Consider the following 17902-nt stretch of genomic DNA (forward strand, 5'->3'; position numbering starts at 1 on the left):
TGAGGAAAATAGGGGTAATCAGTAGGGAAAGATGGGTGATACACAGTACGTAGAAGAATCAAGTGTGACAATAGGAGTTGAAGACCAAGAACGAAGTGTTTGGATCAAAAAGGATGTAAGAGAGGTACGTGGTGTTTTACCCTACTGTTGAATCTATACATCGAAGAAATAATGACGGAAATAAGAGAAAGATTCAAGAGTGGGACTAAAATTGCTATCTTGAGTGAAAGTGAAAAAGAATTACAGAATGCGGTGAATGTAATGAACAGTCTGATGAGTATACAATGTGGATTGAGAGTAAATCAAAGAAATATGAATGTAATGAAAAGTAGCATAAATGAGAGCTGCGAGAAACAACTTCACAAATGGGGATCACGAAGTAGACGAAGTTAAGGAATTCTGCTACCTAAGCAGCAAATAACCAATGACGGACGGAGCAAGGAGGACATAAAAAGTACACTAGCACTGGCAAAAAGGGCATACCTGACCAAGAAAAATTTACTAGTATCAAACGTAGAACTTAATTTGAGGAAGATATTTCTAATAATGTACCTTTGAGGCATATAATTATATGATAGAGAAACATGGACAGTGGAAAAAAAAGGAATAGAAGAGAATCGAAGCGTTTGAGATGTGGTGCTACAGAAAAATGTTGAAAATCACATGGACTGATAAGGAATGAGGATGTTCTCCACAGAATCGGCAAAGAAAGGAATATAAGGAAAAAAGTGATGAGAAGGAGGAACAGAATCAGAGGATATGTTCTGCGGCAACGAGGATTGATCTCCGTGGCGCTAGAGGGAACGGTAAAGGGTAAAGTCTGTAGGGGAGGGCAGGGACTGGAATACATCCAGTAAATACTAGAGGACGTAGAGTTCAAGTGGTACTTTGAAATGAAGACATTGGCACAGGAGGAGAATTCGTGGCACGCCACAGCAAACCAGTCAGTAGACTGATGACTCACAAACAGGAATTGTTATGCGTTACGGTGTGTTAGCTCAGACGTACTCAGAAATGTTAAGATATTGGCAGCGTATCCAAAGTAAAAGAAAACTGTATTCAAGGTTCTCGGGTGTCCAGCCGTATCCGATCGTCGAAGTTCCACGATATTTCGGCGAATAACCGTTCCGCCATCATCAGCACCATCTGATGATAGCGGAACGGTTGTTGTTGTTGTTGTGGTCTTCAGTCCTGAGACTGGTTTGATGCAGCTCTCCATGCTACTCTATCCTGTGCAAGCTTTTTCATCTCCCAGTACCTACTGCAACCTACATCCTTCTGAATCTGCTCAGTGTATTCATCTCTTGGTCTCCCTCTACGATTTTTACCCTCCACGCTGCCCTCCAATACTAAATTGGTGATCCCTTGATGCCTCAGAACATGCCCTACCAACCGATCCCTTCTTCTGGTCAAGTTGTGCCACAAACTTCTCTTCTCCCCAATCCTATTCAATACTTCCTCATTAGTTATGTGATCTACCCATCTAATCTTCAGCATTCTTCTGTAGCACCACATTTCGAAATTTTCTATTCTCTTCTTGTCCAAACTATTTATCGTCCATGTTTCACTTCCATACATGGCTACACTCCATACGAATACTTTCAGAAATGACTTCCTGACACTTAAATCAATACTGGATGTTAACAAATTTCTCTTCTTCAGAAACGCTTTCCTTGCCATTGCCAGCCTACATTTTATATCCTCTCTACTTCGACCATCATCAGTTATTTTGCTCCCCAAATAGCAAAACTCCTTTACTACTTTAAGTGCCTCATTTCCTAATCTAATTCCCTCAGCATCACCCGACTTAATTAGACTACATTCCATTATCCTTGTTTTGCTTTTGTTGATGTTCATCATATATCCTCCTTTCAAGACACTGTCCATTCCATTCAACTGCTCTTCCAAGTCCTTTGCTGTCTCTGACAGAATTACAATGTCATCGGCGAACCTCAAAGTTTTTATTTCTTCTCCATGAATTTTAATACCTACTCCGAATTTTTCTTTTGTTTCCTTTACTGCTTGCTCAATATACATATTGAACAACATCGGGGAGAGGCTACAACCCTGTCTTACTCCCTTCCCAACCACTGCTTCCCTTTCATGTCCCTCGACTCTTATAACTGCCATCTGGTTTCTGTACAAATTGTAAATAGCCTTTCGCTCCCTGTATTTTACCCCTGCCGCCTTTAGAATTTGAAAGAGAGTATTCCAGTCAACATTGTTAAAAGCTTTCTCTAAGTCTACAATTGCTAGAAACGTAGGTTTGCCTTTCCTTAATCTTTCTTCTAAGATAAGTCGTAAGGTCAGTATTGCCTAACGTGTTCCAGTGTTTCTACGGAATCCAAACTGATCTTCCCCGAGGTTGGCTTCTACTAGTTTTTCCATTCGTCTGTAAAGAATTCGTGTTAGTATTTTGCAGCTGTGACTCATTAAGCTGATAGTTCGGTAATTTTCACATCTGTCAACACCTGCTTTCTTTGGGATTGGAATTATTATATTCTTCTTGAAGTCTGAGGGTATTTCGCCTGTTTCATACATCTTGCTCACCAGATGGTAGAGTTTTGTCAGGACTGGCTCTCCCACGGCCGTCAGTAGTTCCAATGGAATATTGTCTACTCCGGGGGCCTTGTTTCGACTCAGGTCTTTCAGTGCTCTGTCAAACTCTTCACGCAGTATCATATCTCCCATTTCATCTTCATCTACATCCTCTTCCATTTCCATAATATTGTCCTCAAGTACATCGCCCTTGTATAGACCCTCTATATACTCCTTCCACCTTTCTGCTTTCCCTTCTTTGGTTAGAACTGGGTTTCCATCTGAGCTCTTGATATTCATACAAGTCGTTCTCTTATCTCCAAAGGTCTCTTTAATTTTCCTGTAGGCGGTATCTATCTTACCCCTAGTGAGATAGGCCTCTACATCCTTACATTTGTCCTCTAGCCATCCCTGCTTAGCCATTTTGCACTTCCTGTCGATCTCATTTTTGAGACGTTTGTATTCCTTTTTGCCTGTTTCACTTACTGCATTTTTATATTTTCTCCTTTCATCAATTAAATTCAATATTTCTTCTGTTACCCAAGGATTTCTACTAGCCCTCGTCTTTTTACCTACTTGATCCTCTGCTGCCTTCACTACTTCATCCCTCAAAGCTACCCATTCTTCTTCTACTGTATTTATTTCCCCCATTCCTGTCAATTGCTCCCTTATGCTCTCCCTGAATCTCTGTACAACCTCTGGTTCTTTTAGTTTATCCAGGTCCCATCTCCTTAAATTCCCACCTTTTTGCAGTTTCTTCAGTTTTAATCTACAGGTCATAACCAATAGATTGTGGTCAGAGTCCACATCTGCCCCTGGAAATGTGTTACAATTTAAAACCTGGTTCCTAAATCTCTGTCTTACCATTATATAATCTATCTGATACCTTTTAGTATCTCCAGGGTTCTTCCATGTATACAACCTTCTTTCATGATTCTTAAACCAAGTGTTAGTTATGATTATGTTGTGCTCTGTGCAAAATTCGACCAGGCGGCTTCCTCTTTCATTTCTGTCCCCAAATCCATATTCACCTACTATGTTTCCTTCTCTCCCTTTTCCTACACTCGAATTCCAGTCACCCATGACTATTAAATTTTCGTCTCCCTTCACAATCTGAATAATTTCTTTTATTTCATCATATATTTCTTCAATTTCTTCGTCATCTGCAGAGCTAGTTGGCATATAAACTTGTACTACTGTAGTAGGCGTGGGCTTCGTATCTATCTTGGCCACAATAATGCGTTCACTATGCTGTTTGTAGTAGCTTACCCGCATTCCTATTTTCCTATTCATTATTAAACCTACTCCTGCATTACCCCTATTTGACTTTGTGTTTATAACCCTGTAGTCACCTGACCAGAAGTCTTGTTCCTCCTGCCACCGAACTTCACTAATTCCCACTATATCTAACTTCAACCTATCCATTTCCCTTTTTAAATTTTCTAGCCTACCTGCCCGATTAAGGGATCTGACATTCCACGCTCCGATCCGTAGAACGCCAGTTTTCTTTCTCCTGATAACGACATCCTCTTGAGTAGTCCCCGCCCGGAGATCCGAATGGGGGACTATTTTACCTCCGGAATATTTTACCCAAGAGGACGCCATCATCATGTAATCATACAGTAAAGCTGCATGCCCTCGGGAAAAATTAGGGCTGTAGTTTCCCCTTGCTTTCAGCCGTTCGCAGTACCAGCACAGCAAGGCCGTTTTGGTTATTGTTACAAGGCCAGATCAGTCAATCATCCAGACTGTTGCCCTTGCAACTACTGAAAAGGCTGCTGCCCCTCTTCAGGAACCACACGTTTGTCTGGCCTCTCAACAGATACCCCTCCGTTGTGGTTGCACCTACGGTACGGCTATCTGTATCGCAGAGGCACGCAAGCCCCCCCACCAACGGCAAGGTCCATGGTTCATGGGGGTGGGGGGGTTATTCGTCGAAATATCGTGGAACTTCGACGATCGGATCCGGCTGGACACCTGAGAACCTTGCATACAGCGCATACGCCGGGGAAGCCTCAGATCACATAAAAGAAAACTGTATTACAAATATACGCTACTGGTCATTAAAACGGTAATCTTAGAAAGATATCAAACAACGTAATTTTGCTCATATGTGCACAGTGTAATATGAGTGTTATACGATTAAATCTGAAACTGATTTGGGGATATACAGAGTGCGATATTCGGTACACGGATATGCCATTTTCGGCGGTTAAAGCGGTTCTACAAGGCTAGTCATCGGGTCGAACTGAGCTTCGATAACAGATACTGGTATGTCTTCCCATGAAGCTTCAGTTCTGTGGCAAAGTCTATCAGTAGCAGCGGCTGGCGAGGCGTACGTGACTGATTTCAACTCCTGACGATGCTGGAGGAGATAGCCGTCGAAATCCTGAGTGTTTTATTCGAAATGACGCAGCTTGTAAACCGAGAAGATTTTATTGCAACTCGAACACATGTTTTCAGTAGGTGATATGCTGGGCAGGGTAACTGACGAACGCCCTCTGTATTGAGGTAGGGCAGGATAGCACGAGAATATGTGGTATTGCTTTATACTGATGACAGGTCACGTTACAGAGACTTCGGACACACAAATGTTATGGTTGCTGTATGCATTACCGGCTATGCGAATGAGGAGGGCTCGTTTTGTGTACATAATGGCAACCCATTCCGTCGCTCAGAAACTGAGGCAATATGACAATGGCGAATGAATGAGAGTGCTTTAGTTAGTTACTCAGTTAGTTACTTGTTCCATAGATGATTTGAATGATTCTTTTGTGAAAACAAAGTCGAACGATTCGTTGTCCAGGAGAGATGATTTTGGGGTTGGATTTAAAACTTGCTTTGCTGTCTGTCAGACATTTTATTTGATTGGGTAGCTAATCAAAAATTTTTGCTGCTGCACATTGAACTCCTTTCTGAGACACTAACATCTTTAATAATTGATAACAAAGGTCATTTTTCCCTCTAGTGTTGTATGCATGGACCTCACTGTACTTCTCGAATTGTGATGGAATATTTATGACGAATTTCACTGGCGAATATGCTTATTGTGATTGTGCAGTTAAAATGCCTAGCTCCTTGAAGAGGTAATGACGTCCGTTGGGCGAACACCACGTATTATACTTACTCCTCAATTGTGTACACTCAATACTTATTTTCTAACCGGTGGATTAACCCAAAATATTCTGCCAAAGACACCGAGTGGAAATATGGGAAATACGTCAACAGGTTAATTTGTTCGTTTTCCACGTTAGCAATTATACAAAGAACGAAAGTAACTGAACGTAACTGCTTGAGAAGCACAGTGATGTGCTTCTTCCAATTCAATTCTTTGTATGACTCTGTTTCTTGTGTAGAACCACTTCAGAATTCCTTGAAGAACGTACTTACCAATCTTTTCTGTCGCTTTCACTTTGATGGGTTTGCGACAACATTAGTATCGTGTGCAAAAATACCAGTTCTGTTCGTTGAATGTTAAGTGGAAAGTCATTCACGTATATAATTAATAGAAGTGGACGCAAAATTGAAGACTGTCGGACTCCCTTTGTCATTTCTCTCCAGTCACTGAAATTTTCAACCCTTCCAACATTGTTTGAATTTTTCAGCACAACTTTTTGCTTTCATCATTCAAAACAACTGTGCGAAAAACCATCGATTCCATTGAATTTGAGTTTTTCTGACAGAGTAACATGATCTACACAACAAACACCTTGGGAGTATCATAAAAAATAAGAAATAGCGGTATTTTATTATTGAAGGCTTGTGCAATTTGATGAGTGAATGTACACTGTAACCTCCCCACAAAAATTTTTAAAAGAAAATAAAGCAATACTTAATAGAAATGCTGATGGACATGGCTCTATGCGTAACCTGCCTACAATCAAATGTACTGACAATGGCAACAAATGTGAAATTCGCAATCTGACTCAATTATAAATCCTTCAAAAAATTAAAGTCCATTCAGTGACAAGAAAATTAAATTAAACCGAAATATCGGTTTTTTGGCCCTGTGTAAAAACAATCAGAATTAAAGTCTTACCTCAGAATAAATGGATGTCACATATCTGCTCTTGTTGTTGCGCACCACTTGGAGGAACTACATTGCAAATAATAATATTCTCCTTTCTTTTGTAATTCTAGTGAAATTTTTCTTCAAAAGGAAGTGGAATGAAATGGGAAGTGCAACGAGATCTTTAGTTCAAAAAAAATTAAACTTTTGAGAAAATGCTTTTGAAATAAAAAATTATTATTGGGAGACTTGTTGGAGAATAATTACAATAAATAAAATTTTTCATTATCTAATGATTATATTAATTAACAGTATACCTTATTCCTCATCTTGACCATTGTTGCCGACCGCCTACATCACACAACCGCACTGGGCTGCTACTACTGACCGACCGCTCTGCATGACGACTACAGACTGAGTACTGCTCTCAACTAGACAGAGCTACAGACTCGCAACGACTGACTGACTGCTACTCTGCATAGCGACAACTAACTCGCAAAGACTACTACTGACTGAGAACCGCTCGCAACACTCGCGCGGTCAAGCGCATACTCTCTGGTCACAGATGCTACAATGCCTCGCCATCGCTGCTGCGTTACATACGTGTTTCATAACCCTCCACTCGGGGGGCAAAAATTTGGCAGCGATGGTGAGTCATTTGGACTTGCCAAGCGCGGCAAAATTTTTCTTTAATTAACAAAATCCTACAACTTACAGAATATTTAAATGTTGTGCACACGCACTAAGTACAAAATATATCAGACAAGGACAAAATGTGAATACTAAACATAGTAGCAAATCAGAAAAAAGTATATACAAACTTTTTGACAGATAAAGTGCACAGGCACTGAAAAAATTCTTTAGCATATGCAGAACAAATAAACAGACTGGCAAGAATAATTAGATGTAGTACATAAAGTAAATGTTGTGCACACGCACTAAGTACAAAATATATCAGACAAAGACAAAATGTGAGTACAAAACATAGTAGCAAATCAGAAAAGTATATACAAATTATTTGACAGATAACAAAGTGCACAGGCACTGAAAAAATTCTTTAGCATATTCAGAACAAATAAACAGACTGGCAAAAAATATTATGTTGACAAGTGTACATGCACTGAAAAATGTCTTTAGCATTTTCACAACAAATAAACATAATGGCAAAAAAAAAAAAAATTCATGTCCAAAGTGCACATGCACTGAAAAATGTCTTTAGTATTTTCATAACAAATAAACATAATGGCAAAAAAAAAAAAAAAAATTCATGTCCAAAGTGCACATGCACTGAAAAATGTCTTTAGTATTTTCACAACAAATAAACATAATGGCAAACATCATGTCGACCAGTGACATAAGTGTACTCACACTGGAGTTTAGCGAATCGAAAAATGTATAACCTATGAACATAAATGATGTTACCAAAAAAAATTTTTTTTTTATGTGACAAGAATCAGGATAGGAAAGGGAAGGATTGCATCATGGTTGTAGCACTTTAGATTGCACACAGCTGCTCTGAAAGTCCATATCTTTCCACAGTAGTACAACACCAAGTGACACAACTTGAAGTTCTTTTCCCATCAGAATTTATCAGTGTAGCCAAGACACTGAACTGTCGTAGTAATGTTCCATGTTTTCATTTTGGCAGTACATTAGGTACACCAAACAGTGGGACCATAATAATGTCTTCATCGCTCATGGTGGTGGACAGCATGTCGTGTCAACACCACACTCTTACAAGGCACACCAACGTAGAATTAGTGCAAAACCAAATATAGTGCTCCATGATCACTGGGATAAACAGGACAAATGGACATTGCAGTAATTCAGGGTAGTCAGCTTATGAGGTGAAGGACATCAAGTCACATAATATTGACAATTACAGTCTTCATTGATAGTTCGTGGCATTCATAGCCCAGTTATTGAACATTTCTGTACCAAGTATGTAGTATTACAGAAAAATGTTCATTAATTGTTTTACACAGAATCAGTAGCCTTCTTTTCCTGGTTACAAAGCATTATGAAATAATCGCATTCTTTTCAGTTACAGAGTATAATCAAGAATCATTAACCTTCTCCTAATTACAGTTAATTAATCATTTGTCTTTAATTAATCATTTGTCTAATTACAGTTAATTAATCATTTGTATAATTACAGTTAATTAATCATTTGTCGTTAATTAATCATTTGTCTAATTACAGTTAATTAATTAATCATTTGTCATTTCAATATATTAAGAATTATTAGCCTTCTTCTAATTACAAAGCATTATTAAACAATCACATTTATTTCCAATTACAAAGTATGAACATTGAAAACAAGAGTTAATTAATGGCATAATTAATAACAATTTCGTTGATTGACATTAATTATTGGCACTCAGTGGCCATCAAGTATTGAATAGAATAAAACATAGTTCATCATTCAGTATTATTCAGATCATTACAAAGTCATTATTAAAAATCAGTTAATTACAGTCAAATCATTAGTAATCACAGGCATTACAATAAACAGTGGCAGTTATTAGCTAGTGACAAAGCATTATTTTGAATATAGTCTCATTAAGAGGTCATTACTCGAGTGACATGCTATTCAGAGTTGATCAGTATTATTCAGAATTATCATAAACTAGTGACATTATACATTTTTTTGGTAGCAATGCATTGCGTTGGGATCGATAATTAATTGCTGAGGCATAATACTTTTTGCTTTTGACCTATTGCTGCAAATGAGGATAGGTAACGTCATTCGTCATGAGTCAGCTGTAGCAAGATTATGTAACAAGGCAGTACATGTGATCACATTTATAAATGATAAACACAAATGGGTAAAAAATATAAAAATGCAAGTACTAGAACAGGTATAATAAGTAACAGGTTTAGTAAGTGTCATGAAAAACTTCTCCTGGAAAAAATACAAAAACGGATTATTGACCTGAAAGAAGAAACGCACACTATGCTGAAAAGTAGTGAACTTCGAATTAACAAGTAGTGAAATGTGTATAAAATGTGTTCCATAGCTGTCCTTTCCAAAACTTTCCGTCATCCTACTATGCAATGTAACACCTGCTGTCAAAGCAAACCGCAACAAATACTTAAATAACTACGTGGCATAAAGAAAAAAAACTTCATTATCCATATCATCATAACTTCACCATTATCATCACCTGTAGAGAAAAACTTCATTATTCATAATACCATTTCCTTCATCATTATTCATCAGTATTCACTATCATCTGCAAAAAATCACTTCATTACTCATTACCTAACTATTCCTTATCTCTAGCATATTTCATCACTAAAACTAAGATGTGTAGTTCTCTCTGACAGCCTGCATCAATCACCTTGTATTCTGAAAGAAAAAATTAGTTAAGACTGCTATTCTTCGATGAGTATAGTATAGTCTTGTTAATGCTTGTTAATCCTGATCCCTTTACTCTTCCTCATAAAGTTATTGCATCTCCTTTCGTTTATTCCGTAGGTGAAATTCCCATTTATGTTAAATTTATTTCTTAGAATCATCATTCCTTTCTGAAATTGATGAACAAAGATTAATGTCTTGCATTTAAATCCTATACCCACTAAATAATGACTGGTTTATGGTGACACAATTAACCATACAGCATAACATGACAGAAAACGTAATATGTCCAAGACATTGACAGTGTTCGGATGCGAAAAAATGTACACAGAATAATACAATGCAGTAGCAAAAAAAATGTGAAACAGTCACGATGTTGAGATGTCATAAGGCAAAAAAAAAAATGTCAAAGTCGACTGGTGTGTGTTATATCTTAACTATTTCATAGTGCATACAAACAAAACTGGAGTACAGTCATATACACAAAAAAATGGAAAATGTGCACGGTCTGATGTGTAACGACAAGAAAAGCGACCTGCTAACCTTACCTTGCCGGGCACTTGCCAAGAAAAAAAAAATACGATAATCATCAATAAGTAGTCACATAAATATAATTGCAGAAATAGTCGTAAATGTGTAAATTCATCTGGAAAAATATGCACGGTCTGATGTGTGACGACAAGAAAAGCGACCTGCTAACCTTACCTTGCCGGGCACTTGCCAAGAAAAAAAAATACGATAATCATCAATAAGTAGTCACATAAATATAATTGCAGAAATAGTCGTAAATGTGTAAATTCATCTGGAAAAATATGCACGGTCTGATGTGTGACGACAAGAAAAGCGACCTGCTAACCTTACCTTGCCGGGCACTTGCCAAGAAAAAAAAATACGATAATCATCAATAATTAGTCAGGTGAATTAATTGCATTAGTAAATGGCATCATAGTGTGTTGAATCATACAGTGGTTTCACTCAATAAACGGTTTAATGTTTGAGATATGGTGATTGCCTTTCGATTTTCTGGTTCTCAAAGTTTCGACGTGTACAACATTGGGGTGAGGGATGCTGCGAATCCGATACGGACCTGCGTATAGAAGTTCAAATTTACTGCACTTACCTTTTAATTTGCTGGATAAATAGTGTGTACGTACTAATATCTTCTGTCCAACGTGAAAGTCGCGGCGTGTACAAACCTGTTTTTGCTGTCTTCTCCGGCGCTCTGCGGCACGTTTGATGTTGTTCAGCGCAATGTCAATTATTTCGTGGTGTCGTAGGCGACGATTTTTGGGGAATTCTATTAATTCTTTAATTTTGTTCGGTGGTTCAACGTTTTTCAGTATAACAGTCGGAGATAGCATAGTGGATTCATTTGGAATGGAATTAATTACATCTTGGAATGAGAGTATGTGTGTATCCCAATCAATATGTCTTTTGTGGCAGTATATTCTGCACAGCTTACCAATTTCCTTCATTAATCTTTCACAAGGGTTCGAAGAAGCGTGGTACTTGGATATATAGATCGGAGAAATGTTTCTAGCTCGTAACATGCGTGTCCATACACTACTACGAAATTGAGATCCATTATCAGAAATTACTTTCATTACATGCCCTACATGAAATAGAAAATGTTTTACAAATGCTTTCGAAACAGTTTTAGCAGTAGCTTTGCGTAACGGAGTGAAAGTAACAAATTTTGAAGTGAGCTCAACAGCGACAAAAATGTAGCAAAAACCTCTGTTAGTTCTCGGAATCGGACCAAAAATATCTACTGCGGCCATGTGTCTTAATTTCACAGGTATAATGGGATATAAAGGAGGAATATGTGAAGTGGTGTCTGATTAGCTTTCTGGCAAATTTTACAAGACGCTAAAACTCGTCGTATACGTTTTTCCATGTTGGTAAAATAACAGTTCTGTCTCAGTATAAGAAAACATTTTCGTGCTCCGTAATGTGCGTAACTTAAATGAGTGTACCAAATTAGTTTGTTAACCAGTTCGTCAGGAATGCATAATAACCAAATGTTGCTGTCAGGATGAGAGCGGCGAAACAGAATGTCATTGCGTACAGTGTAGTGGTTCCTAATCGTAACATTTTTCCTATCTTGCCAAAGGTGTTTAATTTCTTTCCACACATTGTCCTTATTTTGTTCTTGTGCTATGTCCTGTAATGACGATGAAATAAAATTTTCAAATGCAACCTGCTGAATGTACATGACACTGAAATTTGCTTTGCAGAAGTTGGTTGCTACGTCTTGCTGATTGTTACTGAGAGAACGCGATAGTGCGTCTGCTATAACATTTTGCGTGCCGGGAATGTGAACTATTGTAAAATTAAATTCCTGTAAATATAGTTTCCATCTGCTTAACCTGTCGTGAGTGAATTTAGCTGAAAGTAAAAATTGTATCGCTCTATGGTCTGTGTAGACGGTGGTATGTCTGCCGTAAAGAAAGTGCCTAAATCTCGTGAAAGCCCATACAACACATAATGTTTCAAGTTCTGTGACGGAATAATTTCGTTCAGCAGGTGACAAAATGCGACTTGCAAATGCGATGTTTTTAATTACTGTAGAACCATCTTCTTCTATTTCCTGGAAAATGTGTACGCCTAAAGCGGTGTTGGAACTGTTGGTAGCAATGGAAAAATTTCTAGTAAGATCGGGGTGCGATAACAGTGGAGCATTCAACAGAGCATGTTTCAGGTTCATGAATTCAAAATGTGCTTGCTTATCCCAAGACCAAATAGTGTTTTTACCCGTTAATTGGCATAGTCTAGGCGTGTCTAAAGCAGAATGGTGAATAAATTTACGAAAAAAGTTAATTAAGCCCAAAAAACTGCGTACTTGCTTTTTTGTTGTAGGAACAGTAATGTCACGTAGAGCTTGAAGTTTTTCCGGATCAGGTGCAATGCCTTCTGCTGAAATTACGTGTCCAAGAAATTTTATAGAAGTTTTGCCAAAGTGCGATTTACTGAGGTTAACTGTGAGTCCTTGTGCATGAAAAGTTTGTAACAGTTGTTCAAGAATCATATTGTGTTCAGACCAGTTAGCTTCTGCGATAAGAATATCGTCTACATACGTCGTAATTCTGTCTTTAAGTTCTGTCGGAAGTATTGTGTTCAAACCGCGAATAAAAGCTGCAGAAGAAATAGTTAAGCCGAACGGTAGTTTGCAAAATTGATAACAGTCGCCGAAACAGAGAAAAGCTGTATATTTTCTACAATTCGGATGAAGTTGAATTTGCCAAAATCCCGATTTCAAATCTAATGTGGAATAAATAGCTGTACCGTGAAATTTCTGTAAAAGTTCCTCTAATGTCTGTGGTCGATCTGTTTCATTAATAATAATGTCATTAATGTGACGTGAATCAAGTACAAGGCGAAGTGAGCCATCTTTTTTCTTAACAATATGTAGCGGGTTTATGTACGGACTAACTGCTGGTTCTATAATTCCTTGGTCGAGCATATCCTGCAATTCTTTTTTAACCTGTTCTCTGTGAATGTATGGAATAGGATAATGCTTTGCTTTAAATGTGTCATGCGGTTTGACTTGAAATTCATACATAAAGCCGGACATAGTACCAGGAATGTTGTCAAAAACTGGAGCTTGCTGTAAAAGAATTTTGTGTAATTGCGTTCGTTCGTCGTCTGTAATTGCACTACTCTCTTTAACTTTATCGGAAATCATTTGTATTACGTCGTAGTCCATTTCGTCTGGAGTATTATAGTTGTGTACGTACGTATCCGTTAACAATGTGGGATTACAGTCTATGTCACGTGTTGCGGAAATGACCTCTGTGCGGTTAATTGTTTGTTCTTCCGCAGATAATGAGTGCTGAAATTCTAAAGCAAGTTGTACATTTTCATCCTTTAACATTAAATAAGAATTCTGAAAATCAATGACTGCTTCGTGTTGTACCAGAAAATTCGTGCCTAAAATAACGTCTGTTGTCAATAAAGGAACAATCCAAAAATTAGAGTGAAACGTGTGACCTGCGATACAAAATGATAAATGTGTCTGTAATTTAACGTCTACTCCTTTACTCGATACTGCTCCTTTCACTTTTGTTTTGCCTAAAGGTAATGTCGGATAAGTATTCTCTTTGTTGCACTCATTAAAAGTCTCCTCATTTATTACTGATATGGGTGATCCGGAATCAATTACTGCTGAGAATTTCGATGAACCAATTTTAACTTCGATAACAGGATGTGAAATGGTTTTCTGAATAACTGGTCTTTCCTGTAAAAGAGTGTCTCTGATGTCGTCAAAAGTAATTACATTTTCGTGAACAACATTTTGCGTGTCTAAGGTAGTGCTTGTATTATTGCAAGATGCGTCCTGTACATCATCTAGTCAGATTCTATCTGACGTGTTATTATTATTAGGAGGATTCTGTGGCATTTCGACTATTTGAACTGTCCTATTACTTCTTCCAGGCGTGTTACGCTCTGGATGGTACCTACTGTCGGGTTCATTCATGAGAATATGTTCTTGCGTATGATTTTGCTGTTGGTATGACCGACTGTTGTTAGATGTTCGCTGAAAATTGTCCTCATTATTTTTACGTCTGTCAAGATAGTAATTTCTATACGGCTTATTGCGATGCGAGTTGAAATAGTGTGTTGTCTGTACGTGGTTATTTCTTTGCTGCCATGCGTTACTATTTGTTGGGGCTGGGACTATACGTGCACGCGGCGAAACATTAAAGTTTGGTTGACCTTGTAGACTGCATTGTTGGTTAGGTATGCTAAGCGGTTGACTTTCATGCTATTGTGGTGAAAAACATCTATTGTTACCAAAAAATGCGTTTGCTGTTAATTTTACTTTTACACATACTGATGATTACGATTTTATCTGTAATTAAAATTACGGCGGTAGTTGTCATTACGGGAGTGCCTACTGAAAATTGTCACATTCGGTAAAAGTTTGTCACATCGGATATTCATTACATGTTTCTTAATACTACAAAGAGCAATAGTTAAAGAGCAGTTTGGATAGATATAAAGGATAGTAGAAGAAAAGGCAGCAGTGCAGAAAACTAAAGATGAAACAGCACTACTACAGCTCGGGGCCCTATGCTCGCTACGGCACATATTCATTAAAGCGTAATGAATCCCCTGAGGTCATTTACGCACTGCAAATAAATTTTAGCTTTTGCGTTGCACGCAATAGCGGTAAAATTTCAAAGGCAAATTGTTGTATCCGTGCTAATTCAAATTTCTTCATTACAGGCAATGCTGTTGTAAATACAAAAATAAATTGTCGCATCTGGTTCAAAGCTAGCTTCTGCATTACAGGCAATAGCGGTGAATGTACAAAGATAAATTGTCGTATACAGTGCAAAGCGTGTGCCTGTACGCTGTCATTATTAAATTCCTTAGATTTTCTTACAAATGCAAATTGCTCGAAATCTACGTTCTCGTCACTTAGTTTGATAATACGTTCAGGTTTGTGTGAAAGTCTGTTTGTCTGTGTGATTTCGGATTTCAAGTTGCGTAGCTTTTCAGATTTTAAGTCGCGTGGCTTTTCGGATTTTAAGTCGCGTAGTTGCTGTAAATTGTTCACATTATACACGCTGCGTAAGTCTGACAAATGCTCGCAACGTGGCGGATTCTGTGACGTATTGGTGACTGAAATAATTGTTAATTCTGTTACTTTAATACTTTCGTCAATCTGGTTATTGTGTCGTTCACTTTTCTCGTCAACTTCCGTATTCGGAGTGTATGAAACTTCCACTGACTCTAAATTAACTTCGTCGCGAATCTGTACTTCGTTTTTAGGGCATTGTTCGGTGACTGCATTAATTTCGTGTATCTGTGTTGCGTTTGCTGAACATTGTTCAGTGACTGCATTAACTTCGTCTTTATGTAATTCTGTTGTGCTTACATGTGTACTATTTAATTCTTGTGCAACAGTGCCAACTTTTTCATTACTGTTATTAGCACAAGTCTTAGTATTCACACGTAATTGTACTTTAGTGTCCTGACATTGTATGGTAACAGCTGTAATCTGTTCGCTAACTTGTTTGTTCTGTTCTTTACGGTCGTCTTGTTTTTCGTTTGTGAGATCGACACTTTTATCAATTGTTTCGCTAAGTTGTTTGTAATGGCTGTCGACACCCTCATCTACCTGCCTGCAATGGTTGTCAAAACCTCCATTAAGTTGTTTGAAAAAATTATTCATCATTTCCCTCCGCTGTTTGTACTGTTCCCTAAGCTGTTTGAAATTTTCATTCTGTTGTTTACTCTCTTCCCTAAGTTGTAGCAGTATTGCCATAATTGGATCCGAGCCAAAATTACCATTTCTATTATCTGTACTGTTCAATAGTGGATCTGGAATTGTTTCACTTTCTGTAACCATTTGGTCATTTTGAAATTTACAAAAAGGTTTGTCAGTCAAATGTATACTATCAGTCATTGTTTCGGAATTAAATACATCTGTCCTACTTTGTGTGATCTGTTCATTTTCATTAGACAGATTTGACTGTACATTACTTGAATTTTCCAAATCGGGTGTGTTAAGCTCTACAGCGCTCATTACCATAGAGCATTCTGCGTCATCAATTGTCGTCAAGTTAACAGACGAGACAATTGAGTTCGTTTGTTCATCATTAAGGTGAAAGTCATCATTAGTGGTTGGAATGCACTGATTGTTAGTGAACGCAGGATTGTCATCATTACGTTGCGTATCACAATTACTATCGGTCACGTTGTTTAAGTCGGTAATTTCATTCACAATACTTCGCGATACACTATTCACAGTCTTTCGCGGCATTTTTACAATAGTCAAAATTTTTCACAAAGCAAATAAGCACAATGCAAAAGCAACACACAAATACAACAAAGCAGCAAATTGCCGTTGACCTGTAGAAAGAAAGTCACAATATTATTAAAAGCGTTGCGCCAAATCCTAATTATCTAAGCAAATAAGAGCAGATATCTGACTGTCGCTCAAAAGACTCTCAACGAAATACGATCCTGGACTGGGTGTCGCCAAGTGTAACCTCCCCACAAAAATTTTTAAAAGAAAATAAAGCAATACTTAATAGAAATGCTGATGGACATGGCTCTATGCGTAACCTGCCTACAATCAAATGTACTGACAATGGCAACAAATGTGAAATTCGCAATCTGACTCAATTATAAATCCTTCAAAAAATTAAAGTCCATTCAGTGACAAGAAAATTCAATTAAACCGAAATATCGGTTTTTTGGCCCTGTGTAAAAACAATCAGAATTAAAGTCTTACCTCAGAATAAATGGATGTCACATATCTGCTCTTGTTGTTGCGCACCACTTGGAGGAACTACATTGCAAATAATAATATTCTCCTTTCTTTTGTAATTCTAGTGAAATTTTTCTTCAAAAGGAAGTGGAATGAAATGGGAAGTGCAACGAGATCTTTAGTTCAAAAAAAATTAAACTTTTGAGAAAATGCTTTTGAAATAAAAAATTATTATTGGGAGACTTGTTGGAGAATAATTACAATAAATAAAATTTTTCATTATCTAATGATTATATTAATTAACAGTATACCTTATTCCTCATCTTGACCATTGTTGCCGACCGCCTACATCACACAACCGCACTGGGCTGCTACTACTGACCGACCGCTCTGCATGACGACTACAGACTGAGTACTGCTCTCAACTAGACAGAGCTACAGACTCGCAACGACTGACTGACTGCTACTCTGCATAGCGACAACTAACTCGCAAAGACTACTACTGACTGAGAACCGCTCGCAACACTCGCGCGGTCAAGCGCATACTCTCTGGTCACAGATGCTACAATGCCTCGCCATCGCTGCTGCGTTACATACGTGTTTCAACACCATAAGACAAAGAAAAAAAAGGATGCACCAGGAAGGAATTATTCGAGTGGGACAGAAATCGATAGATGTGATGTACATGTACAGACAAACAAATAATCCCAATTTCACAAAAATTGAATGATTTATTCAAGAGAAAGAAAATCACAAATGGAGCAAGCCAGTA

Source organism: Schistocerca serialis, chromosome 8, assembly GCF_023864345.2.
Source record: "Schistocerca serialis cubense isolate TAMUIC-IGC-003099 chromosome 8, iqSchSeri2.2, whole genome shotgun sequence".
Lineage (NCBI taxonomy): Eukaryota > Metazoa > Arthropoda > Insecta > Orthoptera > Acrididae > Schistocerca > Schistocerca serialis.